This window comes from Ambystoma mexicanum, chromosome 8 (genome assembly GCF_040938575.1).
Source record: "Ambystoma mexicanum isolate Mex_15411 chromosome 8, UKY_AmexF1_1, whole genome shotgun sequence".
Lineage (NCBI taxonomy): Eukaryota > Metazoa > Chordata > Amphibia > Caudata > Ambystomatidae > Ambystoma > Ambystoma mexicanum.
This window is the reverse complement of record NC_090929.1, coordinates 1,572,241,964-1,572,267,488: the sequence shown is the minus strand read 5'-3', so window position 1 is coordinate 1,572,267,488 and position 25,525 is coordinate 1,572,241,964. Positions and strand designations below refer to the sequence as shown.

The following is a 25,525-nucleotide window of genomic DNA, read 5'->3' as shown; positions in this document are numbered from 1 at the left end:
GTCTCTTCTCCCATTTCTGCGTCACGTACTCACAGTTGTCTTTCTTGAGAGAAGGGCGGCTTGTCCTGGTCTCGTGGTAGTATTGGGGTGTAGAAACCCACTTCTTTCTTCTTAAATGCCACAGCCCTGCGCCTGCAGGACTGTGGGTTTTCCAAAAATTGTCTGTGACCTCCAAACATAGCTGGTAGGTGGCGCACGAGCACCCTTTCGGGCCGCAACCACTGCCGCCACGTGTGAAGAGGGGAACGAGTGAAATCAAAATGGCCGCCGGCGCTCCGCGGGTCCGTAATACGGAAGACTTTCCGTCTCTCCGAGGCTGTCGGAACACGGAAGCAGTCCGTACCTCCTCGTCGCCAGTGTTGTACCCTGGGGAAGCCCTGTGGTGGTGTGCGGGCCTCCCAGGGTCGGGACACCAACGCGCGTAGGCAGCGCGCAAGAACACACGCCGGAGACGTCTGCTCGTTCCGGTGCTCCGGCGCGAACTGCCCGGGCACCGCCTTTATTAACTAGCGCGCATGCGCCGGCCCGCTGGGCCGCGCATGCGCGCTTCGTGTACCATGTACACAACAGATGTGATCAGGTTGGATTAGCAGGATGGAAGATGGAATGCAAGTCAAAGGGAAACAGCTACTGGAGCCGACCTGACCAGCTGGCACTAGCTCCCTCTTAATTACAGTTTATGATATATACTTATTAAATGTAATATATATTCAAACTATATATAGTACTGCCCCATTTATTATTCATACCCATATACCAGATGCTACAATTACCGATACACAAATAAAAATGAAACATTCATTGTTATTTTCAGAACGATTCAGTTTAATATACCATTACTTACTTTTTGTGAACTCCTAAGGCGAAGCTGCCTGCCGTCTTGCGCATGTTGAGCGCTAAACCCGCCTGAGATACTCTTGAAGCCATACCATTGGACTTCTGTTGCAAGATGGCCGCCCTGTCTCTCACGGCTGTTTACAGCAACCTTTTCTTTGTCCCCTTTTCATGTCAGTGCTTCTGTGTAGACTTCAAGTTAGCAGACTGTACGCTGGAGGTTGCCTGGGAACGCATCTGCAAATTGGTGAGACACATTATTGGTGTTCCTTAGGAAAGAGCGTCGGTTAGTGTGTGTGAGCTTAGTTAGCATGTCTCATGTATTGGAACAGCCGAAGCAAATGTTACGGCGAATCACTTCCCCAGCGTTATTGCACATGCAGCTTAGTCGGGGGTGTTAATTCTGTGTGCACTGTGTGCAGGCGATCGCGGTGCTGCCACGGGAAGATTTCCATCTTTCGGACACTTGTGGATTCACTCCTCCTTTCCTATGCTACTGCCTCATTACCGCCACTTCCCTTTTCTTTGTAACGGTACTTTACTTTGAGGGAACAGCCTACATTCCATGGACTTTTCTTTCCATGAAAATGTTACGTCCCTCCCTCCTGCAGATGTAATACATCCTTCCAGTTCCACCCTCAGCCCTCTATCGCTGCTGGGCTTCAGAGGGGCAGTGTTTGGTGGCCCATATTATCAGTACCTCACGTTGCACCTGGGGAAGGGGTAAACATTGAGGCCAGTACCTGTTGTGACTGGTTGGTAAACGAAGGGCGCACATAGCGTGGTTTGAAGTGTCCTTTATTTCGGACCCCAGCGTGCCGATGAGTCTTTCATCCTTGTTACACCAACCGTCCTTTCTTTTTTTAATTTAAAACAAATGTATTGATACTGTTAAAATAACCGTATCAATTAACAAGATACAACCTTCTCTATACCTTCACCCTTATGTGATGTTAGGAAATAATGGAGACACACACTTGGTGGAGATCAGGGACGTAGAGTTCCGTTGGCTTTTGTCTGTCTTCTTCTTGCTGATAGATTTTATCAATCAGCTGTGATTTTTGGATACCGAGGCTTGAGCCTCATTACTCCATCTTCTCAGGTTATGTAGTGGTGGGTTAGGATTCTTCTTGGTCTGTGTGGACTTGTCACACAGGGTCTTCGCTGTGATGGTACGCGGGTAGCAGTTGAATCCCTTTGGCGGGCTTTCGCCCCCATTTATTCCTGCGGTACACTTACGGCAGGGCACTACTCGTCATGCCCTCATTCCCAGTCACATGACCATGTCACATCCCTCCCCAAATTGAATAACAACATGAACTTTGACAAATGACTTCACATCAACTTTTCCCAGTCTTAAGATTGTCCAGTGTATCGGCTTGCCGATAGATCACGTGCAGCACAAACCCTCTGAGCCGGGTGGCCGGTGCTGGTTGCCGCTGGAGGGAGTAGCGGTGGTGGTGCTCCTCCTTTGGGGTGGTGTTGGTACTTAGGAAGGCTGGTTCTTCTGCATCTGCTGGTGGTAGCTCGTGGTTATTGTCTCAGGGTGGTCGCTCTACTACTCAAGGTTGTTCCTTCTCAGCTTCAGTCTGTCCGCCATGCTCTGTGGTGGTTCCTGCGGTTTCTTGCAACATGGTTGCTGGGACTTTCCAAAAATGAGGAGATTCGGGTCACCTTGCTTCCTCGTGATGCTCTTATCATGCTGTGGTTCGTTTCCACGACTGTCCATGGTAGTGTCTCATACGTTTCGGCTAGCTTCCTTGATGTTGCTCGGTTCTTAACTAGCGCCTTGTCACCTATCTGGAGGGTGCTTAGGGTGGCCTGCCGGGTCTGGCTCTCGTTCCTTTTGTGCGCTTGACCATGTTGTTCCACCCTCTCTGCGTCTATAGGAGTTGGACTCCAGGTGTGATGTAGATGGAGTCCTACTTGGATCGGAACTATGAACAAAAGCACTGCAGGGCTCACCTTTGTCGAGGAGTATGGGGTCTGGCAGTAGGTGCGAAGGAAACGATACAGCTCTGGGAGCCCCACCCTCTTTTTGTCTTTGGCAATTCGCACCACCTTGTTTATTGACGCCATGAACCTTTCGGCATCTCCATTGGCTTGTGGCCAGTATGGTGTTATCCGATGGTGCTGGATTCCTAGGTGGTCGGGGGGAAAAAAAAGAGTTGTGGAATTTTGAACAGAGATCCGTTGTCGCTATTGATGATAGCCTGGATGCCATGGAAGGCAAACATCTTTTCCAGGGCCGTGGTCACTGACTTCGCATTGGTGGAGCGTACTGGCTCAACTTCAGGGTATCAGGTGTCTACTGCTACCAGAAGATAGGTCTCATTGGCAATGGTTCAAAAGTCAATGCTGACTGTGTCCCACCTCTGTTGGCTGCGTGGTGGCAATTGGCCCAAGGGCCCCAGGCGACGGGAGGCTTAGCACGACACGCACACCTCCACCAGTGCCATTACCTTCCATTGTATTTGTGGCATCCATAGTCATGATTTCAGGTAGGCTTGTGTTTTAACTACCCCTTGGTGTCCTTCGTGGGCTAGGGGTAGTGCCCTGTCTTTCAGACTCGTTGGCAGGACAATTTGGTGACCCTTCAGCACCAGTCCTTCCAGAGAGACTGACAGTTTGTGGCGTATGCCAAATAGTCTTTGTAGCATCTCCTGGACTTGGATTGTGCGGTTTGTGATGGCTGTTGGGTAGTTTTCCATTCTCCTGTCAGTATGGCTTCTTTTGTTATTTGGAGGCAGGTGTCGTTGACTGTTTCCTCAGAGATTTCTTGTAGCCACATTGTTTTTGGCCGGATGCATGTAACGCTGTGGCAGACATATTCTTCAGCTTCCAGCACTGCTTCACACTCTCTTGGGGTTGCTGGATGAGGTGTCGCGATAGGAAGTTAGCTGGGTTGTTTGCTCTGGCACTGTAGTGGACCTCTGTATCAAATTGTTGTGGCTGTAGCATGCAGCACTCGATGCATGCACAGGGATGTGGAGTGGATCCTTTGAATGTCAGTACCAGCGGCTTGTGGTCTGTGAAGACATTGACTGGTTGCCAACAATGTACATGTGGAAGTGTCTGCACTCCCATAGGATGGCTAATGCTTCCTTTTCGATATGTGCATAATTCTCAACTCTGCTCTTCTGGAGGAGTATGTACACTCTACATACTCTTACTGATCTCTGCTGGGGTTCTTAATCAACTTGGGGGAAGTCTCACCTCTCGCCTTCACAGGATCTGATATTTACTAGTGCCCAGTACAAGAAGGACCTAGTGGGTGTATAACTCCGATGGAAAGGGCAGTGTGTTTGATGGACTAGTTGCAGAGATTGCCTGGGATGGAGGTAGTAATTGCCAGGATGCTACTCTGGGCACAGCAGCATATGGATTCATGTGTCTTTGTGGTACCATGGGCAATATAGCACCTGAGGCCCTTGGTATCCTACTAGTATCAACAATGGTGTCTGACCTGCCTGGAATCGGAGACGCTGCTGCTGATCACCTTAGTGCTGAGGGATAGCGTTGTTGGTGGCTGAACTTGGGCATTCTGAGGAAAGGTTTCTTGCAGCTGTGATCTGTGCCGATCTTGCCCATGCCAGTGGCACAGGTTGGCAAGCGACTAGGGGAGTTCAAGCATTAGGAGAAGTAGACCCTGCAGGAGAACAGGCATTCCTCAGATTGGAGGGAGTTGGCTGCATTGCCAAGGCTCTGGTAGTCTTTACACGCTTGGTGCTGTGATGCTCAGTATTTGTCAGGATAGACAATACAGGGGCCTAGCTTGTGTCAACGGGCAAGGAGACACTCTATCAAGGTCGCTGGAGAAGTTCCAATTCTTTGGGGGTGCAGGGAGTGAACTGAGAAGATCTGCATCTGCAGTTCTCGCGTCTGTGCACATTAGGGAAGTGGCAACTGCACTGTGGACCGTCTCAGTCGGGTGTGCAAGGGTGCAGCGGTAACACACTGACACAGAGGGGCCATTGTGGTTGACATAAACATTTATTCAAAGTGCTAAATGAAAAGGAAATGCTGTCATGCCCAAGTCCAAAAGGGGTTTCCCTGCCTCATCCAAAAATACTATTGTCTCCATCGGGATGTCCAAAAGTAAAGGTCAACAGTCCTATATCAGTATCCTAGCTCTGTTCCTCTATACTCCTAATAAACTAAATCAAAAAGGATGTCTTCTTTATCCAGAGGAGTTACTCCTTTCCCCCTGGACAAAAAGACATTTCTCGGTTTTGCTGGTTTCTAAAAGTTCAATCTTTGTTCTGAAACATATCTCCCTTCCCCTGTCTTTCTCGGGCTTCTTGTGCAGTTGCTCAACTGGTGGGGGACTGTCTCCTGTCACAATCAGCCTTTCTCCGGTTTCTTGGCTTGGATGCTCCTCCAAGCTGTGAAGGGTCATCAACAGTCCTGACAGTCCTGGTTTCATTTTACTGGGCATTGCGACGAAGAAGAGTGGCCTGGATGCACCTGCAAGCTGCAGTGGGTCCTTGAACCCGGTTGGCAGTCCTGGCCTCCTTCTGCCAGGCCCTGCAATGAAGAGAAAGAGTTGGAGGCTTCTCCAAACTCTGGTGGGTCCTTCACCCTGGTCGTTAGACCTGATTCCCTTTCCTCTCAGGCCTCTGTGATGAATCTGATGGTGTAGTCACTCCTTCCCCGACAGTAACCTCTCCCCATGTTGCCAGGAGATGACAGCCACTACCTGATCCTGACTCCGGGGGCAGCTATATAAGGGAGGATCAAATGGGGGGTGGAGGCAGACAACTTCCGGGAGAGTATCTGGGAACTGTCCGACAAGGCATGGTATTCCCCTTCCTCTCTTGAGGATACCCCATCCATACCCGGAGCCTTAATGGCATATTGTTGCACCTCCATTCATCCACCTAGAAAGGGGGCTGAAGACTTTCTAACAAGATCTATGTGAGTTGTCAAAATCTGACTTACCCTCTAAGACTCATGAAAACACCTTCACAGGCTCTACCTACACGTCATCCTGAGCGGACTTGCTTTACATGTAAAACATCAAGAATGGACTTCCATTCATTAACTAAATGAATATTGGAATGAAGAAGATAAGCTGAGTAATGCAGAGCAAAGAAGACCCAGAACACAACCTGCGCTCTAGTTGTTGTGAGCGCACACCCGTTATGGGGAAATTTAAGCAGCAGAAGCAGCTGACTGAAGCGTGCTGCTGGAGAGATTAAGCGGCTTCTCTTTGTACGGACCGCGAGACTGCGGGGCAGCAGAGAGTACCGTGGAGCAAACCGGCTTGAGGGAAAGGAAAATGAAAGCTGTCTGAAAGCGAGGACCTGCTGCGGGAACGTCGGAGGCCGACACAGGGCTCCTGGGTGTTCGCAGGTATTGAGAGGCAGTGTTTGCCTTACCGACTCCCGAAACAATGCAGAAGAGCCCAACAGGAACCACGAGAGGCAGAATAGACGAGGAATGAAAGAGGCAAGACAGAAGATAACACAGAATGGCCGCCACTGTCTTAAATATGGAGAATCGAAATACGCCAGCAAGAGCCAGTGAGTCAACGAAAGGGAAACGGGGACACTGGGGCGTATTGGCAGCCATGCCAAATGCAAGTAAACGTTGGGGAAGCAAACCAAGTACATGAAAGAGAAACAGCCAGTAAGCATTTCAGTAAAAAAGAAAAGCCCTGGAAGGAGAGTGTACCAGGCAGTTGCAAGTGTATTAATATAAGAAATCCCTGGTAGGGAAGCACACCAGGCCAGGACAAACGGAAGAGTGTATAAGAAATACCCCACCTAATGGGGTCCTGACAAGAAGATATCAGGACTGGCAAAAAGGCTGTTTGAAACCAGAGAAGAGGAGTGAAAACCTGGCAGTAGAGTACATCAGGTATCCATTATTAGGATAAGAGCCAAGTTGTTTTGTGTACCAGTTCTATTGTGAACCAAGAGAAACTCGAGGAACTGATATCTTTGAAAATACACAGAGGGAAGAGGAATCCAGGGAAAGGGAACCACCCTCTGGAATAAGGGTCTTTATCCTTCTGGTACTTTTGTGTTGGAGTCACGTATTTTGTTCCATTTTGAACATTTAGAAACCACTCAAGGCCAAAGACATTACCCTTTCCACCATAGATTTTATTTTGTTAGAGTGTAAGGGCCAGAATAGTATTTTGGACACACAGGACGGTTTTGTTTTGGACATTCTGACATTGAAAGACCCTTAGTTTTGGTTTTAGGTAGGTAAACACCTCTTAGAACAAGGACAGAGTGGCCTTTCCCCAACCCCTTTTATTTTAAAAATTCTTTGACAAAAACCATGACTTCATTGTGTTAAGTACCATTCCTGGCTGCTCGCAACTCTTAGTCCCAAACAGACTTGGTTTACTCGCCTGCCAAGTGCAATATTCATATGTTACTCTCAGTTCTCTTTATAGTCTCTTGATCTCGCATGCAAACTTGGTTTACTCCCCTGCAAAGCACTGCGTTCATGTGTCTCATTCCCACAGTTCTCTTTATCTTATCCTTTCTTATTTGACAGCCCCGGATCACCTTCCCTCCAAGCACTGTCAAAAGGAAGATTGGTAATCTTGAAACTTGATATGATCTTTTCTTGCAAGGGTCCCAAACCCTATTCCCCTTGTTATAGTATTGTGATAATGTCTCTTAGTGTCTCATAGGGGTTATCCTGTTTCCCCCCACTTTCTATATCATATATGCTGGTTTCAAGTTCTCTTCTACACTCTGGGGACCCCCAACCATAGGCACAGCCACCCAAATACCCAAGGTCTTTGCTTCAGCCCTCTGGTCGGCCGCAGTCTTCCCCGGGTACATCTCTGCTTTGCTAGTGCTCTAGGGCTCTTCTCGGCTTGCCACAGCGGCTCTGCAGCTTCTATGGGAGGCGGGTGGAGTTCTTAAGCAAACGTCAGGCAGCACTGCATTCACAGGGATGTATTCCTCTTCTTTTCCTCTGTCACCTGGCCTTGCTGATCATGGTTTGTTGTCTTTTTTTTTTTTTTTAAAGAGCCTCACCGCCCTCTTCTTGAGGCGGTCTGTCTCATTGGAATCATCGGGGCCGGTGTCACGGCATTGAAGGATTAAAGGAGAACCTGGCAGGATGAGAGGGTGGCCTATGTGATGTATCTGGACTATTCGTCCCTTCTCACAGGGGAACCACCCCCTTTGAGAGTAGGGAGGTTATCCCACTAAGCAAGACCCTCCGTAGGGGTCTCGGGAAAGTGGGACCTCACTGGGAGTAACTTCCCCTTTAGAGGACAAGGACTCCCTGTTAAGAATACATTGTCTGCATGTATGGGAACTTGAAAGACTGTTACTTCTGCTTTGGATTCAACAAATATTGCCATTACTTCAATCTCTCTTTAGCGTCGGGTAATGCTGGATACCCCTTGAGCTAAACAGAGGAATGACACACCCCTTTTGTTTGTGGCAGCAAACATAAGAAAATGAGGAACCTTGAGTGGAGGAGAAGGAATCCTATGCAGAGTTGGGCCTCTAACGGCAAGACTTCCTGAAGGAGCGGAGCGAGGCTTGACCACTGAGCCAGAGGTAGCGTGGAGAGCTAGCTGATTGCAAAGGAGATACCGGAAGGCTAAGTGGTGAACGAGACTGGGATGGTAGAAGAATGTCTCGCCTGGTGGCACAACCACATCAAAGCTGTGGTGGGGCTGGTGCCCATTGACTGACATGAGGCAAGACAGCAGTGAAGAGATCGAATCCCTGACCTCCATCTGAGAACTGCCAAGCCAAGCAGAGAAAGGGAAGCGAACGCTCCCGAGAAGGTAACAGCGGGAAGAGGGACAAACAGTTGTGTGACGGAGAAGCCAAGAGGGTTACGGCAGCCTGGAAACCCTGAACAGTGGATATGGACAAGCGCCAAATAGAGACCCTGATGAATTAAGCATATCCGAGGGTAAGAAGGCTTCGGTGAGTCCTAGAAAAACAAGTGACACTGATATACGAGGCTGGAGAAGTCAAAAGGGTTACGGGAACCAGAGAAACCTGAACATTGAATACCGGCAGAAGCCCCAGAGAAACCCTGCTTCAGCACAACAGAGGGATTTGGGGAGTACTAGAAAACCAAGTAATGGGTAGCTGGGGAAGCCAGTAAGGTTACACGAGCCAGAAAAACCAAAACATTGAGACGGGCCAACACATGGCGGGCCACAGGTCTTTGGGGAGCTCTAAAAATAGTATTGGTCAAGACTAGGAACAAGGAGAACCTGGAGGGTTCTATTGCTCAAACTTACCCCAGGAACAACATCAAACAGGTCTAAAGTGGTGAAACCACACTAGGAAAATAATTTTTCCCCTTTATTATTGATTTATTTATTTATCTGTTTTAGTTCATCAAGAACCTTTACAAAATATAAGACATTAAAACAAGGGTATATACATTTTCTTTTTTTTTTTTTAAACAATTTTTATTATTTTGTTAACCACACTCCAAACATTACAAACATGGAGGACATCCACATTTAAGTTCCACATCATTATATTTGCATGTTGAGCGTTTCGGTCCTCCTCCTCCCTCCCGCCCCTTAACTCGAGCCCCTGCTTACATGTCACTGTCTTACTTATCTCCAGGCATGTCTACCTCCGTTATCTCTCCCATATTGTCATCACTGTGGTCGGCCTGGGAGGGTCCCACCATCGAGGCCACCAGTTGTCTCCATTCTATCAGGGGTCCCGCCCCGCCGCCAATGATTGCTTCGTACCAAATTGCCGTTTCTGCATCTGCCCACTTCATGAGGTCTGCCCACCACATCTCGATTCTAGGTCGTTGGGCTGCTTTAGAGCACATTGCTATTCTCCGTTTGGCCAGGATGTAGGCCAGATCTTTCATCTTGCTGATGTGCTTCAGGTTTTGTGGTCTAGCAAACCCCCTCCCCCCCCAACATGCATGCCCAGACTGACTCCACCCCCAGTGTGATCCCTTTTTCCGCTAGGCGTGTCTTCACCTCTGTCCAGAATTTACCCACCTCTGGGCAAGCCCAAAACATGTGTAGCATCCCAGCTTCCCCCTCCCCCGCACCTTGGGCATTTCTGTGCCACCGAGCCTCCAAACCTAGCGATTTTTCTGGGGGTCATGTATGCCCTATGAGTAACATATAACTGAATCTGCTGTAACCTTGCGTTTCGGGACACCATTTTATGATACCTTTTGAGCTCTGTCCCCTTGTCCGTCCGACATGGGTTCTCCCACCTCCTCGTCCCAGTCTCGCCCCAGTTGGAGCAGTTCCTTGCCCACCCTAGTCCCCAGTAACTCATATAGACGAGATATTTCGTGCCCGCCCTCCGAAATGTCATGCATCGTCTCAATGGCCGCATCCGGTTGTTCCATTAGCACTGCCTAAGGCCACCTCTTTCGCACCCTTCTAACAAGTCTGGTATAAGTAATGTGTTGGCCCTTGTGCACCCCAGTGTCCTCCATTAATCTCTGAAAGTCTAGTGCCTCCCCCTCCTGCCATATATCTCCGAGGGTCACCAGGCCCATCGGTTCCCAGTATCTACGGATCCCTTTTATCGTTTGTGAGTCCTCCCCACATAGCGCCACTAGTGGCACCTGCAGGGAGAATGGGGTTGGGTTACCCACTAATTGCCATGCTTTGCTCCATATTTCCCAGCCCAGCACCAGCAGTCTTGCCATTTCTCGCACCTTTGATTTAGGCAACCACACCGTCTCCCTAAGGAAGAAAGGGGCGGTGTCCCTGTACAATAGCCTGGCCTCTGCTGTTTCTTCTTCAGGCAACCACCTGGCCACATATTGAAGCTGTCCCGGCAAATAGTATAATTCAAAGTTTGGTAGATTTATACCCCCTCTATCACATGAGTTTTGTAATTTCCAGAGGGCCACCCTGTTCCTGGAGTTGTGGCATATGAAGCCCCTGCATAGGCTGTGGAGCTTAACAAAAAAACGTTTGGGGATCATATACAGGATGTTTACAAAGAAATGTAACAATCTGGGCAGAACTACCATCTTAATCAGAGCCGCTCTGCCCATCATGGCCAAGGGTAGCTTGAACCAGACCCCCATGCTGTTCTTGATACCCTCAAATGCCTTTTCCGTATTGTGTTTTTGTTCCTCTTCTGTCGTGTGGTCTATGTCGATTCCCAAGTATCAGAATGTATCGGTTCGCCAGGGTATCGGCAAAACCGTTAGACCCTCAGCCGGGTCCATCTGTATCTCCCCAGAGGGAACAAGCTTGATTTCTTGGGGTTTACTGCTATGCCCGAGAGGGTGGCGTAGCGCTCCATCACCTCCAGGACATATTGTAGGTTTTCCTCTGGGAAGTGCAGATATAGGAGTATATCATCGGCGTACAATGACATGAGATGCGATCCCCCTGCAGTATGGATCCCTATCTCCCCGTACTGTTGTCTGAGGCAGATCGCCAGTGTTTCCAACGCAAGGATATACAGCATGGGCGACCAGGGACAGCCCTGTCTAGTGCCCCTACTGAGTTGCCATTTGTCTGAGAATGTTGCACCCGTTTTGACCCTAGTGATTGGGGAACTATATACCATTTTGACCCACCTCGGATACACTGGCCCCATCCCATATTCTCTCAGAGCCGCTGGCAACCAAGGCCATCTCACTGAGTCGAAGGCCTTAATAGCATCCAGCGAGACTATTACCAGTTCGCCGGGGTCTTTCTCTGTTTGGTCAATAATGTGGTGGAGTCTCCTATGATTGTCAGTTATGTTCCTGCCAGGGACGTAGCCTGTTTGGTCGGGGTGTATCAATTTACTGATGACTCGTTTAAGCCTGTTTGCCAGCGCTGCTGTGAGGATCTTGCTGTCTTGATTGAGCATTGATAGGGGTCTATATGACCTACAGTCTGTGCTCGGCTTACCTGGTTTTAGGAGTGGGATGACCACTGCCTCCCGTAGGGACTCTGGCAGCTTTCCGTGTTCAAACGCCTCATTCAGTATGGCCAGCACCGGGGGGAGCACCTCTTGCTTATATGTCTTATAAAATTCACTAGGGAGCACGTCCGACCCTGGGGATTTGCACGTGGGTAGGTGCTGGATCACTGTCTCTAATTCTTCTAATGTAATTGGGGCGTCCAGGTCCTCCCGCTCCTGATCATCTAATTTGGGCAATCCTATGTCTTCTAATGTTTCTTGTATCTCTTGATCCATCCCTTCGCCTACGTCCCCATAAAGACGTTTATAGTATCTAAGGAACTCCTCGTTAACTCCCTCCTGGGTGTCCCAGATCTGGCCTTCTTCCCCTCTGATCTCCCTGATCACTGATCATGGTGTTTCATTTTTATATAACCAAGCCAGCAGCCTGCCCGGTTTGTCTCCCCCCGCATGTTGCCTTTCAATGTATTTTTTTATAGCTCAGTTTGCATAATCTGTCCCAGTCCTCTCTGCTAGTTTGTTGTAGCAGCTTCGCCTGTTTATCATCCACCTGTGAGGAGCCCCACCCCTCCGCATTATGCCCTCCAGCTCCTTCTCGGTTTCCAGTAGCTCCCGCTCGATGCCCCCTTGGAACCCTCTGGATTTGGATATGGCTGCGCCCCGTATTACCACTTTGAATGCCTCCCATAAGGTTCCCTCCGATTGTACACTTCCCGTAATAATTTTGAAATACTCGGTGATCGCCTCCTTCAAATCCTTGCGGAATTCCGAGTCCTGCAGGGCCTCAGCTCTAAGCTTCCACGTCGGGATTCTCGCTCTAGGGGGCTGGTGTCTCCACTCCAGGACCAAGGGGGAGTGGTCCGAGAGCACTCTGGCCTTGTATTCCGCGCCTATCATTTCTCCTACCAGCTCCGAGGCAGCAAACGTAATCCAGCCTTGTGTGCAGATTATGTGGGGCCGCGTAATGTGGATACTGCCTATCTGCTGGGTGCAGTCACCTCCAGATGTCTTCAAGTCCAAAGTCTCTCAGCAGGGCCTGTAATGCTTATCTAGTTTACCATCTGATCTATCTATTTTGGGGTTTAATGTACAATTGAAATCTCCTTCCCAAACGATCGCGCCGCCAATTTTGCCATATAGGGCCCTAAAATAGGCCGCTGTATCTTGGTTGGGGGCGTACAAGTTTATAATGCTCACTTCCCTGTTTTCCAGCATCCCCCGCACCACTGCCATTCTACCCTCTGGGTCTATTGTGGTCTGAAGCAGCTGAAATGGTACATGAGGTGCCACCCACGTGATGACCCCCTCGCATAAACTGAGTATGTGGCTCCCGTGATAGTCCCTCTCCACTTTCTCTTAATCACCTCCAACTTCTCCCTAGTGAGGTGGGTTTCCTGTAATAGTGCTATGGCAATCTTCAGCCTTCTCAGATACATCACTACTTTATTTCTCTTCAAATATCTGAGGCCCCGCACGTTCCAGGTCACGACTCTGAGGCTACCCGACGCCATCTGTAGGTTGCCCCTCCTCCCCTCCTAGATTTCCCCTCCCGCCTGATTTGACATAAGATTGGGCTCGTTCCCCTACCTCATCCAAAGAAACTCCCCATCTAACCCCCCTTCCCCCCCATCTATAAACCACTGCACACAACCCCTTCCCTCCCCCAACCCTACCCGACCCTAACTGGTGCCCAGCTCCATCCCTGGATCTCAGGCTCCCCCGCATTTGGTCCTCTCTCGGAATGCAAATATGGGGGTATGAAAGCAGGTCCCGTCAAACTCCTATATCTAGCACTATATTCCCGTGCTCTGAGGATCATGGTTATACTGCCCTTATCACGCCTGTTCCAGCTGTTTTAGCCCTGTCTTATATTCTAGTCCCAGTGTCTGAGTCTGCGTCTCCGTCTTCCGTCTGGATACCCGATTCCGGTGGGCAGCTGTGTGTGTCAAGCCACTCCGATGCATCCTCTGGGGTGTCAAAGAACAGTGCTCTGTTTTTGTGGTACACATTCAGTTTCGCCGGGTATATTAACATGTACCTGTAGCCCGCTTCCCGCAATCTTCTCTTCACTGCGCCATAGTTCATGCGTCGCCTTTGTACCGACAGTGTGTAATCCGGGTATGCCGTTATGTTTGCCGATGCCCTCTGTATTGTTCCTCCCTTCTGGAAATGCTCTAGGATTTTCTCCTTGTCCCGATAATTCAGGATCTTGGCAATAATCGGCCTCGGGGGAGGGGGGGGCTCCTGCCGGTGGCCTCCTTGTCAGGGCACTGTGCGCCCGTTCCCCGAAAATCCTTGGGTCAGCACCCCCCCGGTTATTTCTTGCAGCAGCATTGTTTCGATATATTCCGTGGGGTTTGGTCCCTCCGCTCTTTCCGGCAAGCCGACGATGCGTACTTTGTTCCTCCGGGCACGTCCCTCCGCTTCCTCGGCTCTGTTTTCCAAGTTGCTCACGCGTTGTTCAAGGATGTGGATCTCTGCTTTGTGGGATGCACTTGCAGCTGCATTCGGGGCTACCTCCTTTTCCAATTCACCTGTGCGTTCTGCTAGCGTTCTGACATCTGGCATTAGGAGGTTCACCTCTTCCTGCACCGTTCCTACTTTAAGTTCCAGTGCCGCCTTCAGTTCAACCGTGGCCGATTCCAGTTTGGTTTCCCACGCCATTTTCAGGTCCGCAATTGCCACCTTCTGCCGTTCGTGGTGTTCTGGCATACTCTTCTAGCGTGGGTTGTTTGCCCTTTGTTTTGGCCTGTTTGTTGCCATCTTAATGTTTCCGTGCGTTGCTCTGCGGGCCCCCTGGGGTGTGGGCTCCAGCGGCTGGTATTGTCAGACGGGCTCCGGTGTAGCGCTCTTACTTGTTTGGGCCATGTGCAAGTGTCCGAGGAGGGGGGGCAGGGCATCCCCCTAACTCCGCTCCCTGCAGCGCAACCTGCGTGCGATGCCTCCTTCAAGTTTTGCTGATGCTGCCCACGCATACGCTATTAGACAGGCTGTCCGTCTGACTTTCTTCTTCCTCTACCTGCACATGACGTTCGTGTGTACATGTGTCCCGGTGGGACATTTCATCCCTCCTGGAGCTTTACCATGCCCGGCATGCTCACGGCCATTCCCAGCTACAGTGTAGCCTCCCCTCGAAGGTTTTATGTGCCGGCTGGGTCCCGCGGGCACCTGACACAATGTATCTGACCTGACGTGTGCAGCCCTACGTGCATCCTTCGTGCGAGGTGCTGGCGGGTCTTAGCGACCTCGGTCATTGTCCGCTCTCAATACGAGCCATCTTGGCCCTGGGGGCACTTCCCGGCTCCACACGGTGCTCCGCTGCAGGTCCCTTTGTTCGCCCTGGGGTTCGCACAGTCATGCCCAGCTTACCAGTTCCATCCTCCGGCCGCGCTTCACTTTCTGTGTTCGCGGTTTCGTTGTCAGCTGGCTGTGCCGACGTCCACCCTGGCGGCGAGCGTGTTACGGACCTTCGCGACCTCTATCCGTTCCTTTGTTCTTTGCGGGCCACATCTTGTTTTCCAGTTCTGGCGAGCTCCGGGGTGCTATTTCGTTCTGATTACTTGTATGCCGGCCCCAATCCTCACGAGTCTGTTCCGTCTGCGTGCGGTGGGTCTTCCCACAACTGCTCCTTCCTGTTGTGCACCGAATTCAGGATTTCATGCACGGTTTTTTGTCCGTAGCATCCAGGATCATCAGGAAGTCCCTCCGAGACACGTCCTTTCACATGGCTCTGTAGCCACGCCCCTAAACAAGGGTATATACATATACAGATATGCTTGGACAAGTGTACATAAACAAACACACAGACACCAGCATATACCAAAGCATAACATCATAATCTGAGTCTCAGATCCCCAAGCCACAATTTGTACTATAATGAGCTAGGGGTTAGCTTATAGATCAGGGGGCACACACCAATAGCATGACATGAACCCATATCATAGGACCTGCATCATATAATCTACATAATAATGTGTCTCTACATCTATACATATCCTAGTTTTACATTCTCCATAGATCTATGGATAAGACCACTAATCTTTCAATACTGCTAAAATACCTTACGTATGGCACTCTAAGCGTGGCCATATCGACTTCCAAACTTGGTGTAGTGCTATATGTACCTTTTTCCAATTCGGTGTTCAAACAGAAGTCCCAAAATGTGTCTGTTTTGATAGAATTGTACCTTCCTATGAATGGGCTCAGAAGTGTCATATATGTGGGACCCATCTTGGGGCATAATGTCAGAAAATGCCGGGGGGCCTGGGGGGGTTCCATCTTTTCTTGTATTCTACAAATTCGGCATATTCTATGCTCTATTAGTACTTTTGTTCAGGCCCCTTCAGGGCTAATAGCGGGAGTTGATTAACCCAGAGCTGTAGTATAAAGTGGCACAGGGATGGACTGTGGCTCTCCATAATATAACACTGCGGTTTGAGGTATGTATATCTCACCTTGTTTACATATTTATATTGTTTGAATGTCTCCAAGAGGTCAAAGTTACTGATCCAATCCCACTTCTTGATCCTATTTTTATACAAGATTCTCAAGATATAACTCATACCGCGGGCAAAGTCTGGTGTCCACCCGATGTTGGTAAAACGGTTCTATGTCCTTTCATCGCCAGACATTTCTACGCCTGCAATTTAAACGTGTATGAAATAACAAAAAGTTAATCGAATTCTTTATTTATTTTTTCTTTATAATTTTTTTTTTTGGTGAGGGGTCCTCCTTCATCTCTGCATACTTTCACACAGCCCCGCTATCCCAGATCGTTCCCAAAACATGTAATGGAGGACATTTTGGATTAGATCGAGATTAAATATAAAACAATCCTCTACGTAGTAGCAAATAGCTCTTCAAGGATAGGATGCCCAGTTCCAGTCTAATGTAAGCCATGTAGGTTGACTGGGGCAGCTGTAATAATTTTCTCCAGAACTGGCCTTCTATGACATTTAGCCAATCAATTTCCCTCATATAGCTTCAGGCCCAAGCACCCCTTCAATAGAGTACCCCACTGTATGCTTATCAAACTTATTAATTACCTCTGTCAGTTGTCTAGCCTTTCTTTTCTTTCCCCCTCTAGGATAGTGCTGTAATCCCCATGTGCCCGACCCAATTTATTTTCCCTTTCGTCACGTCACCACCATCATCTTTGTTTTATCCTGGTTTATTTTCAGGTCATTTTGTTTGGCATACTCGCACAAATCCCTATATTTGTTTTTGACTCCCCCCCCCCCCCCAATTGTTCGATCTAAAAGCAGCAGGTCGTCTGCATACAAGAGACTAGTTATATGGCGATTTTACTGAGTTTGATTGACCATCCTTCGACCAATAGTAATCGCTGAGAGAGGTCGTGCCAAAGAGAATCCTTGCCTGGCTCCTTTATTTCCATGGGGGACATCACCAAGCCTATATTATTCATATGTACTTGTGCTGTATTGTTGGCATAAAGTTGTATCACCATATCAAGTAACCCTGCCGGACAGCCCCATCTTCATAATTTTGTCCATCGTCTGCGGCAGACTGTGTCAAAGGCAGAGCTAAAATCGACCCAAATCACGTACAGCACAGGATTCTCTTTTTTCAAGGCCTCTACAAACAAGGCATTCAAAAGCCTGATATTGTGAGTAGTCGCCGAGCCTCGTTGAAATACTGTCTGTGTAAAATACAGTATATTTCTCTCGTCTGCCCATTGTTGCAGCGCTCTTAATACAAAATATGCAAAAGGTTTACCAGTTACATAGAATAAGGATAGTAATCTGTAGTTCAACGGGTTCTCCCTGTCTGCCTCTTTATAGGCGGGCACAAGGATTGCCTGCTGCCAGGTAACTGGCACCTTTTTATTCCTGCAGACTTTATCGAACAATATTTTTAGTAACCCGGCCCACATCCTCGATTCAGCCTTTAATACTGCATTTGACAGACCATTCCGTCCAGGTGCTCGGGACCCCTTCAACCTCATGATAGCGTAATTTATCTTCCCTACGGTTGGTGGACTCATCCACTTCCCCTCCTACTTTATACAGGCGCTTTCTTTGTCACTTACTTATTTGGCCTTTACCTGTTCCATCCATGACCCTTCTGGGATAGGGTTTATCATTGCACCCCTAATGTCCCCTTTATCCTTGCCCAGTATTTGCCAGATTTTTTCAACATTTCCACATTTAAACTTGCCATCCTCCATCTTTTTAACCAGCACTTACACTGAGTTTTGGCCCATGTTATTTTTGGGCTTGTAATCATATTGGGTATTTTCTCTCTTTTTATGTTCCTTATTACTCTCCTCGATTCCCTCTCTGCATCTCTTATTTTTATATCGAAACAGTTAGAATGTTTTCCCTCCATGATTATCCCCATGATTATCCCCATGTCACACTTGTTTTTCCCTGCACCATAAGCCAACCTTTCCAGCCTAACTCCAAGTTCCGATACATTCCGATACATTGTAATTACATTGTAATTTCCTAGTTTCTGCCCCCCAGCCTTCCCCCATTGTTGTAGGGCACTTCAAGCCTTAGTTATATTTCTTGGCATCCAAGTTCTCTTAATGCCCCCTTAGTTCACATTAATGTCCCTTCCTCCCGCTTGGGTCTCCGACTGTATCTGCCAGCCCAGCGTCAGAACCAACATATGGTGGTCACTCTACTCAGTTTTCCGGATCTCTTAACGTTTTTATTTTCTCTGAGCACAGGGTGTAGCCAAAAAAGTAATCTAGTGTAGTAGCCGTATTCCCCATGGTCCATGTACATTGGCCTGGGCAGTCGCCAACCGTTCGGCCATTATACATTAGGAGTTCTCAATCTTTAAGCATTTCAATCCAACTGTTCCCTCTTTGGTTTCCTTTTGGGTTTAAGCCTCACACTATTTGGCCTAACGTTTTTATATTGTGGCCCACTAGCGTGGTCTCTACATCCCACATTCAGGCTGCCTCCCAACAATATGAATTTGTGGCCCTCTACAACTAACCAGGATGCACATATTTTATCAATATCTGCTTTGATCCCCTCCAATTTCTCACTTTCTGGTAGTACATAGAAATGTATCAACAGGATCACCTTTGCGCCTGTGCCCTCTTTTGTTTCCACCTCAATTTCCAATATATTCCTAGTGCTCTGAATCGTGTTGACCCTAATCACAGGTTTGTTATGTCTAATTCCTATGATTAGTCCCCTCATATGGTCTCCCCCATTCACCTTTTTCCGCCAGTTGCTGATGTAGGGTAAAGCCCTCCATATAAATATTGGCGGTAAGCCACGTTTCCTGCAGAAATATCACATTTTCCTCAATTATGGATCTTGACCCATCCTTCCCCACAAAATGTGCATGTCCACTAGTACTCCAACTAAAATCACTTGTTTTCAATCAACTGCCTCGTCAGAAACGTTTCGAGCCATTCCCATCCCATAGCATCATCCATAGCTACCCCCTTTACCAGGCCCACTTTCTTGGTACCAGAATTGCCATCTTCTACCGTTTTCAGCACCTGCAGTCTACCACATAGCCAGCAAACTCAATAGATCTTAAGTGATTCCGTATCAAGACCGGGACCTCCTCTGTGGCACAGTGAACCCTTACAAAATTCCCTCCCTTTATGTCCACTGGTTCCACAAAACTGAAGTCTTCTGTAGTCGGGACTCGAAGATCAGATTGATTTAGTACGTTTATCTGTAAATGTTTTTTGGCCCCGTCCAACTGTGAACGCTTTGGGTTCTTGCCCCAGAGTGGGAAGAGAGGTTATGGAAGTGGGAAGATGAGTAGGCAGGTTCCAAGCTAACGGGGGGGGGGGGTCCAGCATTCGCTGATGTGTCAGAACAGGCACTTGCTCCTCCAATAACTTGTGTTCTGCTAATAGGGATGTCAGCTCTCCCCTTCCCTTCATGGGCTTACTAACTCCTCTTCCATCCTCTTGTTGGGGGATCACTAACCTTTCCCCCAGCAACCAACTGGTCAAAGTGCCTGCTTGTTTGAGCTGCTTAGGGGCCCCTTTGGTACTTTTTCCTTTATTTGCCCTTGAAGTTCCTTCACTGGAGTTATGGTCGTAGAATTGAAGGGTTCAGGAGTTGGTCTTTTCTGGTTTTCCATTTGCTTCCTGTTTGCTGCAGCTTCCCGGAGTCTAGCTCGATTTTCAAGACTTTTTTCAAGTCTAGTTTTGTGTATAGTTGTCTCCGGGTTATCCCTGTCTCCCTGTTCCCCTGTCATGAGGATCTCAATCATTTAATTCTCTGGGCACTGGATCTGGGCACTGGATCTCACTCTCCATTAAACATCTGGGGTCTAGGGGATCTATGGGTTCCATCTGCATCCCATCCATGTTCAGTATACCAAAGTATTTATAACCACTCTCTGCTTTTTCACTTCTTCTGATATCACCCCAGACAGTTTCAAAAGAATTTTAACTGCAAACTGTAAGACACCTTCAGTTGCAGTGAATATTTATTTTTTTTGGAGTCAGTTGGAATGCTTTGGCCTGTTTCGATGAGCACACACAGTGAAGGACACTACTAATTACTCTGTCAGGTGTATATCAAAAATACATATACATTTATTAAAGGACTTTTAATTCAAACACAAGCAAAGATCAGCAGCAATACTTAAACCAACACAACACTACTATATATACAGATACCAATGGCCTAAAGGAATGGCACACAGTAAGGGTCCATAACCTGTAAGTAAAGGGGGCAAACAGTGTGCATATACTTTAGGCAGTTCTTCACTTGTCAAACCCTAACTAAGCGGCAGTCCAGTCCCTACGAAAAGTGTAGCCCATTGCTCAAAAGTACTTTCGGTGCAGACACACGCAATTGGGCGGTAGCGCAAAAAAAATAGGGTCTCTTGCAGGGGCTGTAGGAAGGTGGGTGATGCAGTGAAGAATGGATTCCCACTATTCGTGGATGGTCTCCCCAAGAGAGCAGAACAGAATACAAGAGTTGGGAATAGGTTGGTAGCACAGGCTACCTCGATGAAGGTGAGTGGCCCTCAGGGGACACTCGTGGGTAAAAATGGATGGATACGCCAGGGGCCACCGGTAAGGGTTGCAAGTACTCGCCGACTAAGACGTACTCTGGACCAAACTTCGGCAGCCGAGTCCACTTCGGTTGCGGGTTCAAATGCTGCAATTGTGCGGTTCTGCAGCTTTCAGCGGTTGAGTTCCAGGGATGATTACGTGGTGGGACAATGATGATTTCTACTCTCCTGGTCAAGGGATCAGTTCAATTTCACTGCAGCTCATCGAGGGGCACAGCAGCAGCACAGCCTCGAAGTTCGTCACCACGGCTGGGCAACATGGTGACCGTGTGCACTCGGGCTCAGGCAATTCCAGACCTAGGGCGCCTGGGTGTATGAAACTCGGCGGGAGAGTTCCTTATACCCCGTGCTTATGATCTCTAAAGTCTCAAGAGTCGACTTGAGATGGCGGCGGTTACAGAACAAAGGTCCTGTGCAAGTTGGTCAGTTCACGGGTTGGCCAAGGAACACTTCCGAGGAAGGCATGCTTTCAGTTTAAGGTGGAGGTGCTGTGAATTGTTGGTCCCACTATTCAAATGGGTTGAAGCGCTTTTGCAGATCTTCTAAGTTCGATGAGAGGGAGGGTGGGGGGGGGTCCTGCGGACTACAGTGGGCTCAGGGTACCAAACCTTCCAGCGGATCACCAGCTGCTCCTCGACTTGGCTTCTTCTTTTCAGGATGCTTGTATCCTATCCTAGGTTCAGTGAGAACTCAAGAGATTGACCTGGTATGGGTGTTTGGGCCCTTCTCTTATCCAGAATCTCCTTCGTGCCAAAACGAAGAGGACCCAAATGTGCGACCTGGTCAGATACAGCCATACCAGATGTGGACCAATCACGGACCACAGGTGTCCCAGTCATTCCCAGCACACCAGAATCTCTGGCACCCAGGATGTGGATTTGGAACTAGATAGTCCAGCCCACATCCTGGAAGCACACACACAAGGCATGCAGAAGCCCGCGAAAGTATGGCGTTTCGCGGGTGAATGCATGACCAAATGAGGACTGTCGGAGGAGGCTGCCTAATGAACAGATCCGTGTTAGGGGTGAATCCTTCCCGTTAATGAGGAAGCCCTATTATCTGATGATAAACCCATATATGGGAATCCTCGCCATGACTGCAGAGTTAATCCTACAAAGGAAACGCTCTAGAAATATCAGAGTCCCAATGCAACCTGTAATCTGCAGCTAAACACAAAAACTGTCCTTTAAATTCCTCCTGATGAACAAGCATTAATGTTGCTGGAGAAACATGTGTAGAGGACTAATTAATCAAGGACCATTTACTGAAATTTTCTTTGACTCTTTTTACTACAAAAATACTTCAATAAATGAACCTTCAGCAAAAACAAGTGATTCCATGAATATATTTTTCCTGTCCTTAGACACACCTATGGACTTCATGTCCTCTGATGTTTGGCGTGGAAATTGTTGCTCTCTTTTCCTAATTTTTTAATAACCTGCATGCCTTTTACCTTTTCTACCCCTCTTAACTCCTCAGTTCCACCATCCCCCTACTTTCACTAACAGATGTTAAGTCTTTCACAGTTTCTTCACGCCTCTTAATACATCCTTCACTGCTCTGAGCACCATCCTCTGTCTTACTTTGAATCTTGCAGCTTCTGTGGTCTCTTTCACCTTCCTCACCCTCTTGGTACGTTCTTCTCCCATTTCAGCACTGCAGTCAATATTCTTTCTAGTCTTGAGCGCAGTATTTTATAGGTTTCTCTTTTCTCAACCCCCCCTTACCTCCATGCACCTTCTTCAACCCTGAGACTATCAAACTCCTTCCTAATATTCTCAGCCAGTTCTCCTGACTACTTATTATTATTATGGTCCCTTCAGTCTCTCCTCCAGCACCCATATTCCCATCCTCCTAAAACTCTCCTCTGGTATCGTAGGTCTTGCTCAGTCTCTCACTCTCTACTTAAACTTCTCCAAGCAAATTCCTGTCTTCACCCTCCTGTCTCTAATTCCTACTCTGCATACCCACACTTACGGTCTGTGGGTCTGGGTTCAAATAGCCCTGCATCCCTCCCCTGGGGCTGCACCTGTGATCGGGAATTGACGAGCTATGACGGGCTTCCACTAATTGGCTCGCCTGAGCTGAACCGCCATTTAGGGGCCAGACCAAGTCTTTGGGGTCTGTCTGCCATTTTGGAAATCACTTCCCCTTTTCCTTTTGTTGCAGACCGCTGCCTGAGAGAGGCACAGCTGCCCTGCCTGCTCATCATGCAAGACTAATGATGTTATATCATTTGTAAGTGTGTCTGAATTCGGTCTATGAAAGGAATGCTTGTCTTTGGTGAAATTGTGACTTTTTATCACTCACAATTTGAAACTCTGCCAGCAGATAATGGATTGATGAGATTTCTGTTACTTGTTAGTAGAAATGCTGCAGCAAACCATGACATAGCATCATTGTGAAAACGTGCTTTTGTGGGAAAACATCTCTGGTCCTTCGAAATTTAGTTTTTCTCTACTGCTGGCATCTCGCCAACAATGACTGCTTAATGAGCTTCTTTGTTGTGAGGCTTCATGTTGGAAGGCTTTGTGAAGGTCATTACTCTCGTGAAGTTGGATATTTGTTTATAAAAGCCAGCTTTGCTGCAGTCCCCAGCTTAAAGGGACTTTGCCACTTTTTGACACCATGTGAGTGTGTCTTTCCGTGAGACAGGAGCTAAGTGGTGTGATCAGGGGATCCACTCCAAACTGCTTCCGGACCCATGTCTGCTAGCTTGGCGAGACTCTGCCTCTTCATCACTCACCCCATTAGCTGTCCTCATAGCAAGGCAGGGGGGACTTCGTCACACTTTGCAAACTGTGGAGGAATCGGAACGTGCAATGATATTAAAGGGCCTGAATCAGCCAGCCATCCATGTAAGGGCAGAATTGTATTCCCAAGACATACATTAGTTTTCAAAAAATTGATTAGCAGAGTTTATTAATTAAAATGTACTTGATTAGTAAACAAACCCATTTGATTAGCAATGTTGCACTAATATTTCTAAGGTCACCACAAGTTATTTGTACCCAAGACATAAAATTAGCAACAATACATCATTTTTGTGTACCTCCTGAAGCAGGGGTCGAAATTCAGATTTCATGGTCAGGCGCTTAAACTAGATCTAAGGGATCCGGCACCAACTAGCAGGCAGGAGCTTCCCCTAGAGAACCAGGAGCTAGTACACAGTGTGCCACACATCTAACTTTTATGGTGCATGCTAACATTAACCTTTTGCCCAGTACTTAGTCTGTGATGTTTTAAATGTCTCTTTATAATGTGAGAAACCTAGCGGTGTTCTCTTATTTAAGCCCCAAAAGTACTGTATTGAGGTGGCAGGGAGGGCCATCGCTCTTGGATCCCAACCCTGGGGGTGGACGAGTAAGGGAGGATCATCCCACTTCAGGCAACCCTAGGTTCTTCTACCCAGATGATCCTCCCTTACTCGTCCACCCCCAGGGTTGGGATCCAAGAGTACTGGGACAAGGAATAGCGGCTGGGAGTAGTGGTGATTTCCCATAGGAATAACATGGGGACTGTAAGGGAAACCGGCTGTAGAAAGAACTTGTTTTTCCATTGATAGTCAGGCATTCACTAATTATCACTCACACCTGACTCCACTTGACTGCTTTTCCAACTATAAAAGGTGTGGTTCTGTACAGCTGAGTGAGCGAGCTGGGGACATTGTTTGTACCAGAGAAGCCACGGACCATAGAGCAACAGGATCGACGGCTTAGAGGAGAAGGCATGCCGAGACGCTGGCCCAGTGTTGCTGAGGTGCTGCAACATGGCTAGTGAGCTCTGTCTCCAGAGAGCTGGAGCGAAGCATCTTGCAGGTTAAACATTGCTTGTTACCTTGGGACCTGTGCCTGTCCCAGAGGTGACTGAGGGGCAGGTGCTGAGACCCTGACCTCGGGCCCACACAGCCAGGGGGGACCGCTTGTCACAGCGCTGCTGCCCAGGTGAGTCTCGTGAAGAGGCAAACACTCAGGAGCATGAAACTGACTGAAGCAGAGCGGGCAGACGAAAATGTGTGAAATGGTGCAGAGCGGAAAAGAGGAAAGAAAAGTGACGAAGTAGATTAAAAGGAAAGTGAAGAGATCGAGGGAGATCGGTTGTGAGAAATTCAGAAAGCAGAGTGCACAATGGACATGAAAGAGAAGAACTATATTGAAGCGGGTGCGAGCAACCCGAAAAGAGAGAAGGGTGCAAGCGACCCAGCAGAGTGTTATGCACGGGAAAGCAAGAATGAAGGTGCTAGTTTGCACAAGGAGTTAAAGAAAGTGCAAGTGTGCAGGAGAAGGAGAGAAAGGTGCCAGTGGGCACGAAGAGGAAAGTACAAGTGTGCAGGAAAAGCAAAGAAAGGTGTCCGTGAGCACAAGAAGGAAAGTAAAGAAAACAAGAAGGGACACAGAAAGCTCCTGAAGGAAAAAGTCAAGAGCAGGAAATCCAAGGGAGTGATTAAAGCTGGGAGTGGTCGCGCCTAAGAGGAGTAAATGGCCAGGCATTTTCGTCTTGGATGCTAACTCTTTGAAAGAACTGCATATGAGAAATTATGTACATCCCGATAGACTGAACTCATGTTTTTCTTTTAAACTCAAGAGGGCCCTAAGCCTGGGGAAGGGAATCTTGAGAGGCCCAAGAAGTATATTTGTGTTTGAACTTGGAAGAGACCTGAGCTTGAGGAAGGGATCACCGATAGGCCTATCAAGTGGAATCTTGGTTATTGTTTTGTTACTGAAGGAACAGAAACTTGGGGGAGGGAACCCCAAGACGTTAAAAACATTGACATTGTTTGAACTATCGAGAACTATGAAGAA

At 48.1% G+C, this 25,525-nt stretch overlaps 1 protein-coding gene across 2 annotated transcripts in view; it reads left to right on the top strand.

Moving 5' to 3' along the window:
- Positions 1-952: 952 nt before the first annotated feature.
- The window catches only part of BBIP1 (BBSome interacting protein 1), a 206,546-nt gene continuing 181,973 nt past the window's right edge, over positions 953-25,525 (top strand). The window contains exon 1 of one of the 2 annotated variants that reach the window (XM_069611776.1): positions 953-1,081. The gene's annotated coding sequence lies outside the window, so the exon portion shown is untranslated. The remainder of the gene's footprint in view (positions 1,082-25,525) is intronic. The other variant, XM_069611777.1, reaches the window with a different exon arrangement.